General features: G+C 42.8%; 4 long non-coding RNA genes across 7 annotated transcripts; 2 read left to right on the top strand and 2 right to left on the bottom strand.

Moving 5' to 3' along the window:
* Positions 1 to 2067: 2067 nt before the first annotated feature.
* LOC127296239 (uncharacterized) lies at positions 2068 to 7354 on the bottom strand. 3 transcript variants are annotated; one of them, XR_007848386.2, is made up of 2 exons: positions 5038 to 7354; positions 2068 to 3050 (listed from the first exon to the last, which is right to left on the bottom strand). It is a non-coding gene; the product is annotated as an uncharacterized lncRNA (long non-coding RNA). The 3 variants fall into 3 exon arrangements; XR_007848349.2 differs by lacking the exon at positions 2068 to 3050 and adding an exon at positions 3230 to 4776; XR_011754972.1 differs by lacking the exon at positions 2068 to 3050 and adding an exon at positions 3230 to 3579.
* Positions 7355 to 8356: 1002 nt separating this feature from the next.
* On the bottom strand, positions 8357 to 10715 carry LOC139838431 (uncharacterized). Its single transcript, XR_011754973.1, has 2 exons — positions 10148 to 10715; positions 8357 to 9690 (listed from the first exon to the last, which is right to left on the bottom strand). It is a non-coding gene; the product is annotated as an uncharacterized lncRNA (long non-coding RNA).
* Positions 10716 to 11976: 1261 nt separating this feature from the next.
* Positions 11977 to 15636, top strand: LOC127296232 (uncharacterized). 2 transcript variants are annotated; one of them, XR_011754969.1, is made up of 4 exons: positions 11977 to 12603; positions 12706 to 12824; positions 13990 to 14073; positions 15407 to 15636. It is a non-coding gene; the product is annotated as an uncharacterized lncRNA (long non-coding RNA). The 2 variants fall into 2 exon arrangements; XR_007848337.2 differs by having other exon boundaries at positions 11990 to 12603; positions 13990 to 15636.
* An 837-nt stretch (positions 15637 to 16473) lies between these two features.
* On the top strand, positions 16474 to 17706 carry LOC139839128 (uncharacterized). Its single transcript, XR_011756827.1, has 2 exons — positions 16474 to 17161; positions 17264 to 17706. It is a non-coding gene; the product is annotated as an uncharacterized lncRNA (long non-coding RNA).
* Positions 17707 to 18054: the final 348 nt, after the last annotated feature.

The raw sequence follows: 18054 nt of genomic DNA, 5'->3' as shown, positions 1-18054 counted from the left end.
GCGGTCAGGTGAGCAAGCTTTGAGGGTCGAGCTCAGAGGAGGGGTCTTCAGAGCTTCAAGGCCTTGGTCTGAGGTGGCGCAGAGGAGCAACGGGGATGGAGTGAGGGCTAGCGGTGCGGTGAGGCGAACAAGCTTTGAGGGTCAAGCTCGGAAGAGGGGTCTTCATAGTTTCTAGGCCTTGGTCTGAGGTGGTGTAGAGGAGCAACGGGGATGCAGTGAGGGCTAGCGGTGCGGTCAGACGAACAAGCTTTGAGGGTCGAGGCGAGCAAAAATGTCTGGTCGAGAGGGAGGCACACTAGCGCGAGTGAGGAAAGCAAAGGAGAGAAAAATAGAGAGGTGACATAAACGCGTGAGGGAGAAGGGGGCTCATCGAGAGTGGGAAGTCACTAGATCTATTGCTATGTTACGTGTTTTGAATGGATGCGTGGTTGCGGATCTATTAGATGGTCCATTGGGGGGTCTTTTCCTTTTTCTTCAACTTTTTTATGTTTAATTTTATTTATAATTCTCTCTCGTTGCAACATTCGCAAGCCAGAGCAAACGAGGATGTACTGCCAAATTTTGGACAAAATCTCTATAGATAATCTTAACCGGTGCGTCGTTGGCAAGCCTGGACTGCAGAACTGTCTACAGGGGCACGTAAAGTAGCAGTGCACATATAAATAACTCATATGGGCAACTCCGTGTGCTGGTAAACTATATTTGGAAACTAAACATATATACTTAGGTTAATTCTCTCCCGGCGCAACGTACGGACATTTTTTCTAGTTTAAACTAAATTTCGTTGAAACTTAGCCCTACTTTAGGCAATTTTTACACAAAAGAAAGCCCTATATGGACTTTAAACTTAAAAAGGGAGGAAACCCTAGTCTAGGGTTTGGGACGCGGTGGCCTCCGGTGCGCCACCCTACTCCCAGTAGTACTCATTGTCGTCACCGTCGATGAGGACGACGCCCCCCGGCGGCGACGCGCTGTTCCGGCTGGACACGCCGGAGAGCGCCGGGGACTCCGGCCAGGGCAACCACTGCGCCCTTTCCTAGGCGGAGTGCGGGTCCGGAGGGCTCGCCAGCCTGCCCAGGCGTGCCAGCCACGCCGCCTCGTTCTGTCGATGCTCCGCCGCTGCAGCATGTAGCTCCGTCTCGTGTCGGAGCATGGCTAGGTGCTGCTCCTCCTCCCGGAGCGCGGCCTAGCGCGTGGCCTCCTCCTGCCGGCGCGCCATGGCGAGGAACGCCCACGCATCGGGGTCCTCCTTGGTCTTCCATGCCTCCTCCTCCAGCGCGGAGGCGCGCAGTGATGACCCACAAGTATAGGGGATTGCAACAGTCTTCGAGGGAAGTAAAACCCAACTTTATTGATTCGACACAAGGGGAGACAAAGAGTACTCATCAGCCTTAATAACGGAGTTGTCAATTCAGCTGCACCTAGAAAAGCACTAGTAACAGGAGTGATGTGAGAGCAGACAGTAATATGAGAGCAATACTACTAGTAACACATCAACAGTAGCAGTAACACAGAGGCAATGGCACCAGAAAATATTCCAGTGCGTAGTTGACTGTAGAGCAACGCTGATGACAGAAGGACCTGCAGGGTTCCCAGATATCTACATTAGTGGCAACTCTCCAAACAAATAACATGTGTTGGCTGAACAAATTATAGTTGGGCAATTGATAATTGTGAGGGCATGACAATGCATGCTATGATGAGATAAACTTTACTGTAGTATTTAATTGCACATTACAACATCATATACAGACCGCTATCCAACATGCATCTGTGGCTAAATAATCCACCTTCAGGCTAGCATCCGCACCCCTTTCAGTATTAAGTTGCAAGCCACAGATTATTGCATTAAGTAAAATACATAATGTAAACAATGCAATTATCCTTGGATAAAGCATTGTTGTTTTACCCCTAGTGGCAGTGGCACATCCACAACCTTAGAGGTTGGTGTCACTCCCCCAGATTAAATGGAGACTGAACCCACTATCTAGCATAAATACTCTCTCTTAGAGATACATGCAACTATTTGATTAGGGTAACCACAAGTACCGGAGAGCATGCAAGATCTTAAATAAACAATAGTATGATCCCACATGATGAACAATATGATCACAATTCCACAATTTATCGGATCCCAACAAACACAACACTAATTACATCATATGGATCTCAATAATGTAAGGCAGCTCATGAGATCATTGTATTGAAGTACATGGGAGAGAGAGTACCAACTAGTTACAGCCAAGAACCCGTAGTCCATGGGGGGAACTACTCACAAACCATCATGGAGTCGAAGTGGAGACGGTGGACTCGATGGAGATGGCTTCGGGGTCAATCCCCGTCTCGGCAGGGTGCCGGAACATGAACTTTTGGCCCCCGAAACTTGTCTTCGATGACGGTGGAGCTGCGGAACTTTTCGGGAAATATGACTCGGGTGTTTAGGGTTTTCCCGAGGATGTCAATTTATAGGCGAAAGGGCGAGGTCGGTGGGCGCCCGAGGGGCCCACACCATACCTAGGCACGGCCAATGGGTGGGCCGCGCCTAGGGGTGGTGTGGCCACCTCCCGGCACTTCTTCGTCTCCCCTTTGGACTCCATCTTCGTGACAGCAAAATAGGAACGTCGTCTTTCGTTTCGTCCAATTCCGAGAATATTTCCAGAACAATTTTTCTGAAATACAAAAACAACAGAAAACATGAACTGGCACTGCGGCATCTTGTTAATATGTTATTTCCAGAAAATGCATAAAAATGCCACGAAGTGTAAACAAAACATATAGAAATTGGTGTAAAACAAGCATGAAACATCAAAAATTGTAGATACGTTTGCAACGTATCAGCATCCCCAAGCTTAACTCATGCTCGTCCTCGAGTAGGTAAGTGATAACAAAATAATTTTTGAGGTGACATGCAGGCAACACAATCTTGATCAAGTTATTGTAAAAGCATTATAAGCTGAGATCAAAGTACTCTAAACATAGGCATGATAGATATAACTAGATTTAGATGTGCGCCTTGGCGCACGATCCCGTAAAATTACCGCCAATTTACACTGTAAAACAACGTAAAAAACACTTGAGTAAATGATAATACATTTTTATGTTTTGCAAAATAAATTCAATAAGATATAATTAGGATAAAATACATAAAATCATGAACCAAGTAGCGAAAGAATGTACAATCAGGAAAACAGAGAAATATATTAGAATAACTAATACAGTTGTTTTTGCAAAACCTCGTCATCTGCACTCATGAATAGGTGGTAAAATGCATCAAACATTTATACATATCGATGATAATAGTCAGAAAATAAGTCTATCAATCTGCAAGCCACCAAGCCTCTCGCACAGTCAATCGTTTGGTAAAATATTGTGTATCTGTAGTATCACAGCATGTGTTTACAATACAAACCAGATGAAAATATATCGTACCTCCTTTTTAGCTAAACAATAATTTAATAGCTCTCTCAAGAGGCAGCCACATTTAACATAATTAATTTTGAAGTAATCACCAGAGAGGGCCCAACAGTGTAAAGTGCGAAATAAGCTGTTCGATGAGAGGTAGTCAAAATATTTACAGCACTGCGGAAATATCATAACAATGCATCAAGAAAGGAGCTGATTTCAGAACTGAGAAGCAATTCAAAACAGTTCATTTATGCACACATCGGAGATGATTTAAATTAAAAGGCATGCAGTTCGATGACAAATGCAAATAAATCATAAACAATTCAACATATATTGAACATTTGTGGTTAGGAAGTGAAATGGTCTAGAAGGATCTTATCCTGCAACCTGAAGCGACACAACTAAATCCAACCATCTGTGAAGTACAGTTCAATTTGCTACCAAATATCAGTTTCACACATCTAATGCTTTTGTAGATGCAAGATAAAGAGACCGAACCACTTTTGGCAACCAAATACAATGGTGATACCAAAAAGGCAAAGGCATTTCTCATGGCTGCTAAGACTTCTCATGCACAATCTGCTCTTCAAGTTTAAATGATCTGGAAAGCCATTCCTTTCCGTTCTTAACTTCTTTTGCAGAGAATAAATGGTTTCATATTGAAGAGTGTATATTTTGACATTAAAATTATTATTTCTTTATCCCTTTCACGCTTAACAGTTCCATCTGAAAGTTTAGTGGTGAAGATTGCATTGTTGCTGCATAATCCCATTATTAATCAAAACCCAATTCTTATATCCTACAAAAAGCACCCCAACACATATTTGATTATGTCAACAGTATTGTGGAAATATACTGGGAAGAAAGGACGAATTTCAAAGCAATTATAGTATCATCATTTCTATCCATTTAGTCGTATTATTAACTTGGAGCTATATAATAATTAAACCAATTGCTCACATCAATATGATATTAATCATACAGTAGTAAATAGCATGCATTCTAGCAAAGCTACTAACATTGTGAGCTGACAACATAATGAATCAGTAAAGACGAAATTCCATAGAGCATCTCTGTATTTGAACTGCAAATATGCAAAAGGCATTTCTCATGGCTGCTAAGATTTCTCATGCTTACTGTAGATATAGTATGCACAATCTTCTCTTCAAGTTTAAATGATCTGGAAAGGCATTCCTTTCCTTTCTTAATTTCTTTTGTAGAGAAGGAAATGGTTTCATATTGTAGAGTGTATATTTTGACATTAAAATTATTATTTCTTTATCCCTTTCACCCTTAACAGTTCCATCTGACTGGTGAAGATGCATTGTTGCTGCATAATCCCATTATTAATCAAAACCCAATTCTTATATCCTGCAAAAAGCACCCCCAACACATATTTGATTATGTCAACAGGATTGTACAGTGAGAAATATACTGGGAAGGACGAATTTCAAAGCACTTATAGTATAATCATTTCTATCAATTTAGCTGTATTGTTAACTTGAAGCTATATAATACTAACATTGTGAGCTGACAACAGAATGAATCAGTAAAGAAAAAATTCCATAGATCATCTCTGTATTTCAACTGTAAATATGTAAAATGTCTCATAGGCTGCTGCGAGTATCATACCTCCTGAAGAAAATAATACTGTGAACTCATGTCTGTTGATTTTTTTTACATTTCTCCATCATCAAGTTGCTACATGCCCTGTGTTGCTCCCTTGGTGCAATCATTCTGTAAATAGCTAGCCTACATGAGATGTGTTATTATGAACCTCCTTCAGCTAATAATTCATACTAACCCTGAATAAAAAAGAGCTCCTCAGTGGTAGATTAAAAAGACCAATCTTTGACCACATTGCAGAGCTCAGATATGACATAAGTACATGATTTTCATTCGTAGCTATAATAACCACCCCAAATATATTTTCTGGCCTATAATTAAAATATGATGAGAATCAGAGAAGAAAATTAGTTTCAAAGTGAAAGCACTACTTCGGAGGTAGGATGACGATGAAACTATTTACTGATTCCTATTTCCACTGCATAACCAGATAGAAGGTAAATAGTAATCTTTCTGATATAGCTAGTAGGAAAATTTCATGCTACGGTGTGCTAGGGCAATTTTGAGCAGATCTATGGAAGCATAATTTTTTTTCCTAATTAATTTCGAAGCAAAGAGTGATGTATGAAAAGCACCATTTTTCAAGTAGGGAGGAAGATGAGCAACGGTCCAGGCATCAAGAATTCACCCAAGAGATTACAAGCATAACACTGGAAGTGAATTGGCCAGACTGGGATCGATCCTCTCAACTCCGTTGTAATTAAACCAATGCTAGCTCCTCCTAGGTATCACCCTATGGTAATGGTTCGGGCATCCAGCAAGGATGAAGACCATTATAGTATGGAACTGAAAGTATGATTATAATAAAGAGGAAAAAATTCAAGTCATTATTAGATATATAAAGAAGTAACATGAGTAAAACAGAGCCATTATAGTTTGTGAAGAGCAATGAGAAATATGTCGTGCTTCTTTTAAATTTTAGTGTGTGATGCATAGTTCACCGGAGAAACAAATGGTGAGGCTTGCACTGAACACAATATTAGCCACGCTACCATTCAATTATGCATGTATTATCCATATATACATTACTACATCCATGATCCATTCAGGCCCAAGTACAATCAAAGGGCCGACATTTTGCTAAAACAGAACCTAGCATATTGGCATACATCAATATTAGGTACAATCAGTTTGGAGCATATTTGTGTATCGAGGGATTCTAGAATTTTCTCCAGCATCAAGTTATTCACCCACCCAGGTGGTACGCCAAAGGATGCTAGAACTTTCCTACCTAGAAGTCTTATGGTGTGCATTATCAAGTGTGTGGCGTGCCTCTACCCAAGCAAGCTAACTTTCAGGAAATAAACACAAAAATCACACAAGAGCTACTAAAAAAAGCCACTTCCTCTCTAAATTAATGTAGTAACCCAACACGTACAAGAGGAAATAAAACACTAAGTTGGGAACTGATACAATGAACTGGACATCAAAGTAAACATTTCAAGTAAGAAACAATATGTTTCGTGTATAATAATGATTATTTAACGCCAGCGCGAGCGAAGAGGTAAAAAGGCACCACACTGAACATTTCAAGTGATTAATTACATCCAAGGCATATACAATAATAATAAAAAATCCCACACAGAACTGTTGCCACTGCTATCGTTAACATCCTTCAAACCAGAGATCAACTGAATTTAAACCGTTCAATTTACAACTCATATACTGGTACGATCACACTGAATGCAGAAAAGAGATGTATTCTTACTTCTTATAACTCTAAACATTGAAAAAGTGATCACAAAATAGATAGTATAAACAAGCAGTACAAAAGAAGCAACTGCAGCTACATGTATACATACAGAAAATCCCACCTCCTAAGTAGAACATACTGAATAGATATTACAAAATTATCCTTTAATGTCATTATTAAAACCAACTTGGATATTAAGCAACTTCTATGAAACACAAAACTCAGATCTGAAATGACACCAATAAAATAGTAGCTGAAGCAAAAGTCTGCTTCCTGTCATATGCAAGGTGAGGTGGCAGGAAGCTATTTTACCTAAATTCTTCTCATTTGATGGTTATGAGAGGAGTAATTGCTGCTTATATTTTAGCTGGTAGATGCAAATGAAGTACTTACATGCCGAGTATTTTTTTTCAAATCTCTGAATATGGCAGCCCATTATGCAATGGTTGACATGAACAAATAACAAAGGAATGTATTACGAAAAGTACGTATCTCCCGAATCAGAAATTCCATGAATTAAAGTTAAATAAGAACCCTTATACCCTAACGATATGCACAAGCAAGTCAAAATGTCAAAAGTTGTAATTTGTCTCTAATGATGTCAACTACAATGGTCTTTGGATGTGCGGGGGTGGTGATACCTCAGAGACAAATGACTCTGGATGGGCGGTTGCGGCGGCGAAATGCTGGCAAGTCGGAGGTGGCCCAGCAGCGCTCATATCGTTCTAACTACTCCAATCGCAGCCTCGCTCGCCCACGCTGCCGGGCGCTACAGTTCGTGTACCATCAGCAGCGGGTGCATCAACATGCGTCTTCCTGGAGATATCCTCTCAAAGCGACACAGCATGCATGTACCTCCGAACATTTACATATGCATGTAAAAAGACAATATAGTGTGCACTTCCAGGTTTGCAGGGTGCCAGGCCTATGATAATTTCATTGTCAGACTACTTTGCAGGCATATGCTAATAAAAAAGTATACTTGTCTCCACTGAGTAAAAGAATCTATGATCAGTACATGTATCCATTGCTTGGTGCGGAAATTGATATTCTGCTAAGTAACTTCCACATATGACAGTAAACTCAATACATTTTTGGAATAAAACCAGAGACAAGTTTAGGGCTGGAAAAAAGCTTTTTTTTCAATGAAAAGCCTTTCTAATCTGTAAAACTAACCAAAAATCCTTTTTATTAGTACATGCAAGGCAGAGTTCAGAGGAAAAATGAGGCTCAAATGCAGATTACTATGTATGTGAATTAAATGTTGCTGAAAGTGTAACGTAAACTGAGATATTTGATCGTGAGAATTACTTGCTTAAACTGAGAAGTTTGACAGTGAGAACTACTTGAAGCTCAAAGTGTCACTGAAATTGAGAAGCTTGGCAGCGTGTATAATGTAAGACAGTGTAATGTGTTGATAATGCAAAGCAGTGTTCGGAGGCAAAAAGAAGCTGAAAGGCAGGTGATTATGTGTGAGAATTACTTGCTGCTGAAAGTATGGCTTAATTTGAGAAGCTCGACAGTGTGTATAATGCCAGACAAATTTATATGCAGATATATAGATTTCGATAGTAGAAAATCAACAGGCCATAACCCAATGGCTTAATTTGAGAAGCTCGACAGTGTGTATAGTGTCAGACAAATTTATATGCAGATATATAGATTTCGATAGTAGAAAATCAACAGGCCATAACCCAAAAGCGTGAGTTGGAAGGTATTCTGTATCCTGCTGAACTTTTACTGGTATAGAACAAACTCAAGCACATAGCAAGCTGCTTTTGCTCCATCAAATCAGGGGATTAGGGAAGCAAATTCATACCTACACGATAGCATGCAGAGATGCCAGTCTAGCACACACAAGCTCATCTTCACCATCCTCCAGCTTTCCCACCACCGAGCTCGAGCGCAGTTGCGCTCCTCCTCTTCCTCTTGTTGGACACTCAACGGGAAGAACACAGTCCGAGAGGTGGTCATAGAGCCACAACCAGAATCACATCTTACAGCGAAAAAACTGAGGAGATGCATCCGTTCGTTCATCTCCAGGAATCGGGGCTCTGGTGCAATAATCAATATGAGGCCCTAATATAAACTTACTTATCACATGGATGTAGCCCCACCTGGCCAAAAAATTCCCTATTTAATGCTAAAAAGTAAAAGAATCAGTTTGCATAATTTAGAAAACCATCAAAGTCAACTCTTCAGGTATAAATTGGATGATTGGGTATATCAATTCCATAAAAAGCTTAACTCCACAGCAGCATACATACACACAATAAATCCAGAATAACCTTTAACAATCTAAAACACATCAAACACAGAATGGAGAAGATGCAAACCCGACATATCAAGGCCTAGTTTTACTTGAATTCACTATTATGCTAAATAACCAAGAGTGTGAGTTTTAGCCATGCCACTGCATTTTGTAGACAATGTGAAACATCTGATTTTCTATTCAAGTTCATGCTCTAAAGAAAAAACACAAAGCCAACGAGAACATTTAAGAAATCTTACCAGACCACATATAACTAACACGACTTGCAGCGCAATGCCCGCCAACACGTTCGATGACTAATTTTCAGTAATCATTCAAACCTAGTCAAAATAGAAATATTCATACAAACTGTTAGCACTGACAGGAACTATTTTTTGCTCCTCCTATTTAGATAAATATAAATGGATCACATGAATATAACACAACTGAAACATCACCCGCGGAGTGAAAATACATGGCCAACAGAGTTCCGCACGGGTGGTCACCAGACTCGCTGCCAGTCCATGTTAAGCTGTTAAGCTTAACGCTCATGTCATCCTAGAGTCATTGTTAAGCTCCTATGGCTGGGCTCTGCCGCCATAGCACACATCAGTAGCAACGTTGCCAGTCCATGTTGCAACGGCACGTCAGGCCGTGTGGAAGCAGCAGCCATCAAGCATGATTATAAGATACTCCAACAGCCTTATCTATTTAACTGAATGGAGAAGAAAAAAAACTTCTCACTATTGAATGGTGTTGCAAGATTGCAAAAGGGGTAGAAGTATAAATCTCTCTCCTGAACATCCTAGTACCATAATTACAAGATTGCAAACAGTTAGATGTAGCATAAATATAGACCAATATTATCTAGGAATTTCACCAAACACCTGCTAAGCATATATAAAACAATCTGCACAAGAAATAAGATGTTCCAGGGGTAAAACTAAAGAGGGGGAGTTTAACTCTACTTTTGTCTCAACCTCCATGAAGGAGAGGGGCAGCTGAACCACCTCAACCTCCGTCTCTGCAGCTTCTACCGGCTCCTACGTTGCGTAGTCGAATCCCATTCGAACCCAAGAATCGCCGAACTCGAATCACACACATACTACTCCATAGTGCGCTGTAGCAAAATTTGGGAAGTCAAGAAATAGGTTGGGGCAAAATCAAAGAACCTGGTAGATCGGCGGGTACATGGAGTTGATGCAGACAGGGCACTCGAGCAGCTCATGCACGCTTCTTCCCGGCGCGACCATGCCTCCCGCGCCGCCGCCACCACGGCCACCCTTGGGGTTGGGGAACGCGGCGGCCCTGGAGGAGGCGTCGAGGTGCAGGTGGATGGTGGCGAAGCCGACGTCGTCCGCCGCGTCCATGGTGGCCGAGCTCGGCGTTGCGGCGGCCAGGGTCCGTGCACCTCCTGCCGAGCGACGTGGCAGAGGAGAAGGATGTTGGGTGGAGGAGACGGAGCTCGGCGACGAGCCGGAGCTGGAGAGGAGGCGGCGAATCGGCGGCCGTCGTGCGCGAGGCAGAAGGCGAAGGTGAGAGGAGGCACGACAGGGTGCCGTCTCTGCGGAGAGCGCCGGCGGCGGATCGAGAGAGGAGATGAGGGGCAGGTGAGATGCGGGAGGGGATTGGGAGGAGAGACACAGAGGGGATTGGATGAAGAAGATATTTTCTCAGCTGAGCCAACCACATAAGGACATGTGGACCAGCTGATGGAGGAGAAACGAAACCAGAAGCCAGCCCGTGATTGTCTGGTTGCTGTCGTGGATGCCCTCCAAGGCCCCCTATGGGGGGCATCATATATAACTTTAGATTCTAACAATAGAACTTAACAACTTTGTTACAACATGAAAAGTAACTCAAACAAAAGATCATGAATAATAGTGCACTGAAAGCAACTATTTGTTTTTGAGCACAGAGAAAACATAGCAAAGTGGTATTCAGCTTGTCATGGAATAGTAAAACATAAATGCATATGACACCTATAAAGTTCAAAAGGGTGACTAGATACAAATAGTTTGAGAAGAAGCAATAACATAATTATGAATCAATCAATAATAAATCTTGGGACTATCCACATTATAGTCAGAATGATAACTATGCTCTCTTAATTCATGCATAAAGTTAGAAGATGAAGACTCAACATAAAAGTAAAAGAAAGGCCTTACGCAGAGGGAAGCAGAGATCACTCATGTGCTAAAACTTTTTATTTTGAATAAAATAGAGGTATTGTAAATGTATTTTGAGAGGTATGTATGTCTATGCCAACGACTGGTATCAAATGGTTTATCATCCTTTCATATAGTGACTTCAAGAGTGGCTCCCATATAGTTCTTCATTTGCACACCATTATTTAGGATCTCTCCAGTACATAGTGTGCGGAGCTTTATTTGTTTATTTTATATTTTCTGTGGGCTGGACACCCAGTTGCCTTGCTCTTTTTGCAATATTAAGGACTAGCACTTTATTCATTCTAGTCAAGGTGCGAAGTCATAAAAAGACAATAAAGCATTCAATACTTCCTCATCAGCAAAAACAAGAACACAAAACATGTAATAATTTTTGAAGGTTTTAAAGGTAGCACAAAAGCAATTTACTTTGGAGTGGAGATAAAATACCACATATAGGTAGGTATGGTGGACACAATTGGCAAACTTTGGTTTTTGGAAGTTGGATGCACGAGTAGAGCTCATACTCAGTACAGGTGAAGGCTAGCAAAAGACTGGGAGTGATCAACTGTAGCAACCCAGGAAAAATTCCCATATTAGATTTGTTTGTTCTTTTCCTTTTTATGCATCATCATGCATCATGCATCATATCATCCATGTTTTAACAAAATAAAACTATTTTATAAAACCCTAATTATTTTATTTTCCCTCTCATATGGTTTATATATTAAACCTCCCCCTTCTCGTTTTCTTCTAACAAAACCCTAACCCCTTCTCTTTAATTTCTTACTTTGCAATTAATTAACTTAAGAATATTTTTGGAAAGTAACAAATGTTTGGTTTTGTTTACAGTAGATACAACAATGAATTAAAATTATTTACAAACCTTCCTATTCTTATCCCAATTCAATTTGGCTTTGCTTTGAATAAAATAAAACATAAAAGAAAATGAAATAAATTGGAAAAGAAAGAAATATCCAAATAGCCATCAGGCCCAGGATCACCCGACCTTCTTCTTTTCTTTTCCTGTCTTTGACATGGTCGTTCCCTGCTGCTGTTACCTCATGGCCTGAGCCTCTTCTACCTGCCTCCAATCACTTACCCCTCTCCTCAAAATCAAGCCACCAAACCAGAGAACCCTAGCTCCCTCTTGCTGCCGCCTCCTCCCAATCTCCCTTCTTTCTTCTTCACAACTTGAGGAGAAATTCAGTTCGTCCGTAGCATCAAAGAAAACCTGCCGGAAATCGCCGTCCTTGCCGTCGTTGTTCGCCGCCGTTCGCTGCGCCGAGTGCGGGGATGGAGCCGCCGTGGCGCCCTCTTCCTCCTCGCTGAACCGGAGCCGGAGCTGCTCTAGTACGCCGCCACCGCCAAGACGTACCTGGAGCGCCGCCGTGCACGCCGACGACCTCCGCTTCGCCCCGCCGTCGTCTCCATCCTCCCCAACCTTCTCCCTCGACGTGGTGAGCCTCCGCCTGAGTTCCCTGTCGTTCTCCCGTTCATCTTTTTCGCTTTCTCGCGCTGACGCTGTCGTCCGCGTCCGATTCCGCTGTTCGCCGTTGCAGCTCGTCGTGTGTGCCGCCAGATCCTCAGCAGCGTCGATCTTGGTCGAGTTTCACCTGGTTTCCTTCAAAGGACTGAGCCCCTCTCTTCAGTTGGCTGGCTTGTTACATCTGCACCGAAGGTGAGTCTCAAGATCGTTCGTTGTGGATCGCGCAAGGCGTCCTTTTTCCTTGCAGTTCTGTATCTGATTTAGTTTGCTGCTATCGACATATTCAGTTAGCTACCTCCCAGTTGTTACCCTGTATCCTTCAAAAACAATATCTACCCAGCTAGTTGGAACACTTGGTAGATTTCCTGGGAAGCCTGGAGACCGAACACCATCTGGGATCTGTTAGCTGTAGCATTGTTGTTCCGTCTCTGGTTCAGTTTCAGAACACAGCCTCATGTATCAGTTCAATATCTTTTCTTCAGTTACTGTAGCTGACTAGCTACATACGACTTCTTTTCAGCTGCCTGCTTGCCTGCTTGCTAGTTTGACCAGCTGGTTGATCCCTGTATTTTGCTCAAACCGTTCTACATCTAATTCAAATCAAATTCTGGAGCTTAACTGAAGTGGTTCCTTCCTGTGTCGTCATTCAACAAATCCATCAATCAAAATCCAGGGAAGGCAAAAGGCCCCGTTTCTCTCTGTCACACTTTCAGTTTCAGAATTGTCTATGTTCAGTTTCAGTGAACCTGTGCTCCTTTTCGTCAGCTAAATTTCAGAAAACTGGGCTATCGCTTTACCTTGTTCTCTGCTTATTTTGGCAAACCATCGATCAGCTCCACTGGCTAGCATCACGTGTTCTTTCCTGGAGATCTTCAGATGGAAACTTTCCGTGCTCCATATTCCATCTTTCTTTTGCAAATCTTGTTTAATTCATACCTCAAGTTTTACAAATCCAAATGCTGCAAATTATATGTCTATTTTGATCAGAAAATTATGAGGAATCTAAATATGTCATCCATATACATGTTTGCATCTGGCATCATGTAATGTCGTTTTAGTTTGCATCGCACCTAATAAATAAACACAGAGTATTTGGGAATTACCGGCTACGGTTCCTCACTCCGATTAATATTGAAGTATCTCACACATGCCATGCTTGCCATGCTAATAACAATTTAAACTTGTCAGTAGAAAAACAACATGAACCTAATAATTCTATGTCGGGATTCCGATCCCTCTTAATATGAATAAGTTGCATCGTCGCATCATGTTTGCCATGTCATGCATGCATACCATATCATGAGCATGCCGATTCTTCTGCCGTAGTAGTAAGATTTGCATCCGATGTGTGTTCCAGCTTTGCTTCTTCCCGGATAGGATCGCGAAGTGGTGTGGTGAGATACGACGAGATCTCCGGATGTCCCTCGGCAAGCTTTAACAGGCAAGCATTTTCCCCTATACTTCTGCCCCTGCAGAAGTCGCTTACCTATTTTATTTTGCCTTCTCCCTCATGCTATCCTTAAGTTGCGTTCTTGTCACGTGTCCCTTCCACTTGTTACCTCAAGCAGCCTATATTGCCTCCACCAACCACCTATAGCTATTATTTGGTTATCGGGTCTGCCTTGCGAGTCATAGTGCATGCTAGTGCTGTTTTATCTCGTTACCGTTATCGCTATCTTATCGGGTTATCTGTTGAGGAATCATGACACATGGTTTATGGATATATAATGTTGGAGATAATCATGCTTTACTTATTGTTAACAACTAAAATGATAAGCAGAGGCATCTGTGAGCCCCTTTGCGAAAGCATCGGAACTTTGACTCACTAATGTCCCCTAGGACCCGAGTTCCTGTTATCTGTTCCGAGACTGAGCGCTCTAACCACACGTGGGTATGCTTCTGGGTCTCCCCTCGACCACTGCCGGAATCTACAGCTTTGTCCAGTGGCCACAACTAGTTTGCAATGTTTTACCATTTGATGTTGCGTGCATGCCAGCCTGTTACTTATTTACTTTGGGAAGCCCCTGGGTGCCTTGTATCCCTTGTTTCTGGTATGCACGTATAGGTCGTGGAGCCTCTGCGAAGTGGTTTATCGCCCCAGTGTGTGTTTAAACCACCTAGCACGTTGACACACATAGCTAAGTCCGCTTCGGAGATACGGCCGGACTTCGATACGGGTTCAACTTGGTTAGGTGGCTTCCTGGACATTGTTGTCGTGAAGGAGAGTGCGAGTCGTGATATCCACCTGTCGCAAGTGGGTTGATCGTGCGTGTGGGCACATTTGGGCACCCCTGCAGGGTAAAATCTTATCGATAAGCCGCGTCCGCGGTTATGGACGACTTGGAGCTGTATGACTCGACCATAGACAACTTACACATGTTGCTTCAATCATAATAACTGGTGTAGTAACTTAGCGCAACTCTAATAATAAATGGTTAAAACCTGTCAACCGTGTGAGTGCCTTTGCCAGTACTTCTTGGCGAAGGGGGAACACATCGGCTGTGTTATGTTTGCAGAGTATAGAACTGTTAGTTTATGCGCTCTCTCACCTTCTCTGATAGACGACTGTTGTAGAGTGTCTCTATAGGTTTTTAGTGCTTGCGCGCTGCCGCTTAACCCCACCATATTGCCTATGACGTTCCTCTTGCGTCCTCTAAGTCCCCTGCGTGCCTCAAGTACAAAGGACGACTGGTTGACGAATGCTTATACGTCTTGAAGTCTTGTTAAGTACGAACCCGTACTTATTGCTGCTTCTACGGGATATAACCGGGCAGGTATGAAGATCGATACGATGAAGACGACGTTAGCAAGGTTACCCTTCCGGCTTGGCCTGGGCAGGGTTATGGACGCTACTGGTTATCTTCAGGACTCTTAGTCCAAATTTGTATCTTGTCCATACTCGGACGCATTCGATCTTCTGTATGATTTGGATCTTTGTATTGTCTATTTGTATCTTGACTCGTTGGAGTCGTTGTTGTAATATATATATGTTTCTTGTGGGCTCTATTGTAATCTTATTGTAATGTTACCGCTCGTGATTGATTCCACCCGCATCGCGTGCATGCTTCGGCGTGTACGAGGCGCTTGGTGGTGCGTCTCCTAAAATCGATATCGTGCGGATTTCGGCGGATTCGCTGGGATCCTCATGGTACCGGTTTTGGGGCGTCACAAGTTGGTATCAGAGCATCAGGTTATCGATACCCCACTAGTCCAGCCTGTAGGATAACCTTGCCAACGGTCGTTGAGTTTAGAGAGTCCAAACTATTTTCTAAAACTCGTTGGATAGTTCTGATTAGCTCTGATTTTTCTTCTTACCTATATTCTTTCTCATCTTACCTATGCGAGTTTTGAGTCTTCTCTCTTATCTGAGTTTCTCTGAGTATTAGGCTTACACGTGGGTTGGACGATCTTTGCCTTAACCTAGTAGGTTCGATCTTCGAAGAACTCTGCCGCAACTACATCATCATCAACGGAGCAACAACCCTTGTTAGTGGTGTCGACCGTTCTACATGGAGCATGAACTCTTGTTAGTGGTGTCGAGGAGATCAACACGTCGCCTGAAGATCCGATAGTTCACCCCTCTCCCTCGTACCATGGCGTGGGATCTCGGGGCGCGATCCCTTGTTAGTGGTGTCGATTGTAGCGACCCAGGAAAAATTCCCATATTAGATTTGTTAGTTCTTTTCCTTTTTATGCATCATCATGCATCATGCATCATATCATCCATGTTTTAACAAAATAAAACTATTTTATAAAACCCTAATTATTTTATTTTCCCTCTCATATGGTTTATATATTAAACCTCCCCCTTCTCGTTTTCTTCTAACAAAACCCTAACCCCTTCTCTTTAATTTCTTACTTTGCAATTAATTAACTTAAGAATATTTTTGGAAAGTAACAAATGTTTGGTTTTGTTTACAGTAGATACAACAATGAATTAAAATTATTTACAAACCTTCCTATTCTTATCCCAATTCAATTTGGCTTTGCTTTGAATAAAATAAAACATAAAAGAAAATGAAATAAATTGGAAAAGAAAGAAATATCCAAATAGCCATCAGGCCCAGGATCACCCGACCTTCTTCTTTTCTTTTCCTGTCTTTGACATGGTCGTTCCCTGCTGCTGTTACCTCATGGCCTGAGCCTCTTCTACCTGCCTCCAATCACTTTCCCCTCTCCTCAAAATCAAGCCACCAAACCAGAGAACCCTAGCTCCCTCTTGCTGCCGCCTCCTCCCAATCTCCCTTCTTTCTTCTTCACAACTTGAGGAGAAATTCAGTTCGTCCGTAGCATCAAAGAAAACCTGCCGGAAATCGCCGTCCTTGCCGTCGTTGTTCGCCGCCGTTCGCTGCGCCGAGCGCGGGGATGGAGCCGCCGTGGCGCCCTCTTCCTCCTCGCTGAACCGGAGCCGGAGCTGCTCGAGTACGCCGCCACCGCCAAGACGTACCTGGAGCGCCGCCGTGCACGCCGACGACCTCCGCTTCGCCCCGCCGTCGTCTCCATCCTCCCCAACCTTCTCCCTCGACGTGGTGAGCCTCCGCCTGAGTTCCCTGTCGTTCTCCCGTTCATCTTTTTCGCTTTCTCGCGCTGACGCTGTCGTCCGCGTCCGATTCCGCTGTTCGCCGTTGCAGCTCGTCGTGTGTGCCCCCAGATCCTCAGCAGCATCGATCTTGGTCGAGTTTCACCTGGTTTCCTTCAAAGGACTGAGCCCCTCTCTTCAGTTGGCTGGCTTGTTACATCTGCACCGAAGGTGAGTCTCAAGATCGTTCGTTGTGGATCGCGCAAGGCGTCCTTTTTCCTTGCAGTTCTGTTGTATCTGATTTAGTTTGCTGCTGTCGACATATTCAGTTAGCTACCTCCCAGTTGTTACCCTGTATCCTTCAAAAACAATATCTACCCAGCTAGTTGGAACACTTGGTAGATTTCCTGGGAAGCCTGGAGACCGAACACCATCTGGGATCTGTTAGCTGTAGCATTGTTGTTCCGTCTCTGGTTCAGTTTCAGAACACAGCCTCATGTATCAGTTCAATATCTTTTCTTCAGTTACTGTAGCTGACTAGCTACATACGACTTCTTTTCAGCTGCCTGCTTGCCTGCTTGCTAGTTTGACCAGCTGGTTGATCCCTGTATTTTGCTCAAACCGTTCTACATCTAATTCAAATCAAATTCTGGAGCTTAACTGAAGTGGTTCCTTCCTGTGTCGTCATTCAACAAATCCATCAATCAAAATCCAGGGAAGGCAAAAGGCCCCGTTTCTCTCTGTCACACTTTCAGTTTCAGAATTGTCTATGTTCAGTTTCAGTGAACCTGTGCTCCTTTTCGTCAGCTAAATTTCAGAAAACTGGGCTATCGCTTTACCTTGTTCTCTGCCTATTTTGGCAAACCATCGATCAGCTCCACTGGCTAGCATCACGTGTTCTTT

This window comes from Lolium perenne, chromosome 1 (assembly GCF_019359855.2).
Source record: "Lolium perenne isolate Kyuss_39 chromosome 1, Kyuss_2.0, whole genome shotgun sequence".
In the NCBI taxonomy this organism is placed as follows: domain Eukaryota; kingdom Viridiplantae; phylum Streptophyta; class Magnoliopsida; order Poales; family Poaceae; genus Lolium; species Lolium perenne.
This window is presented reverse-complemented; position numbering and strand designations above follow the sequence as displayed.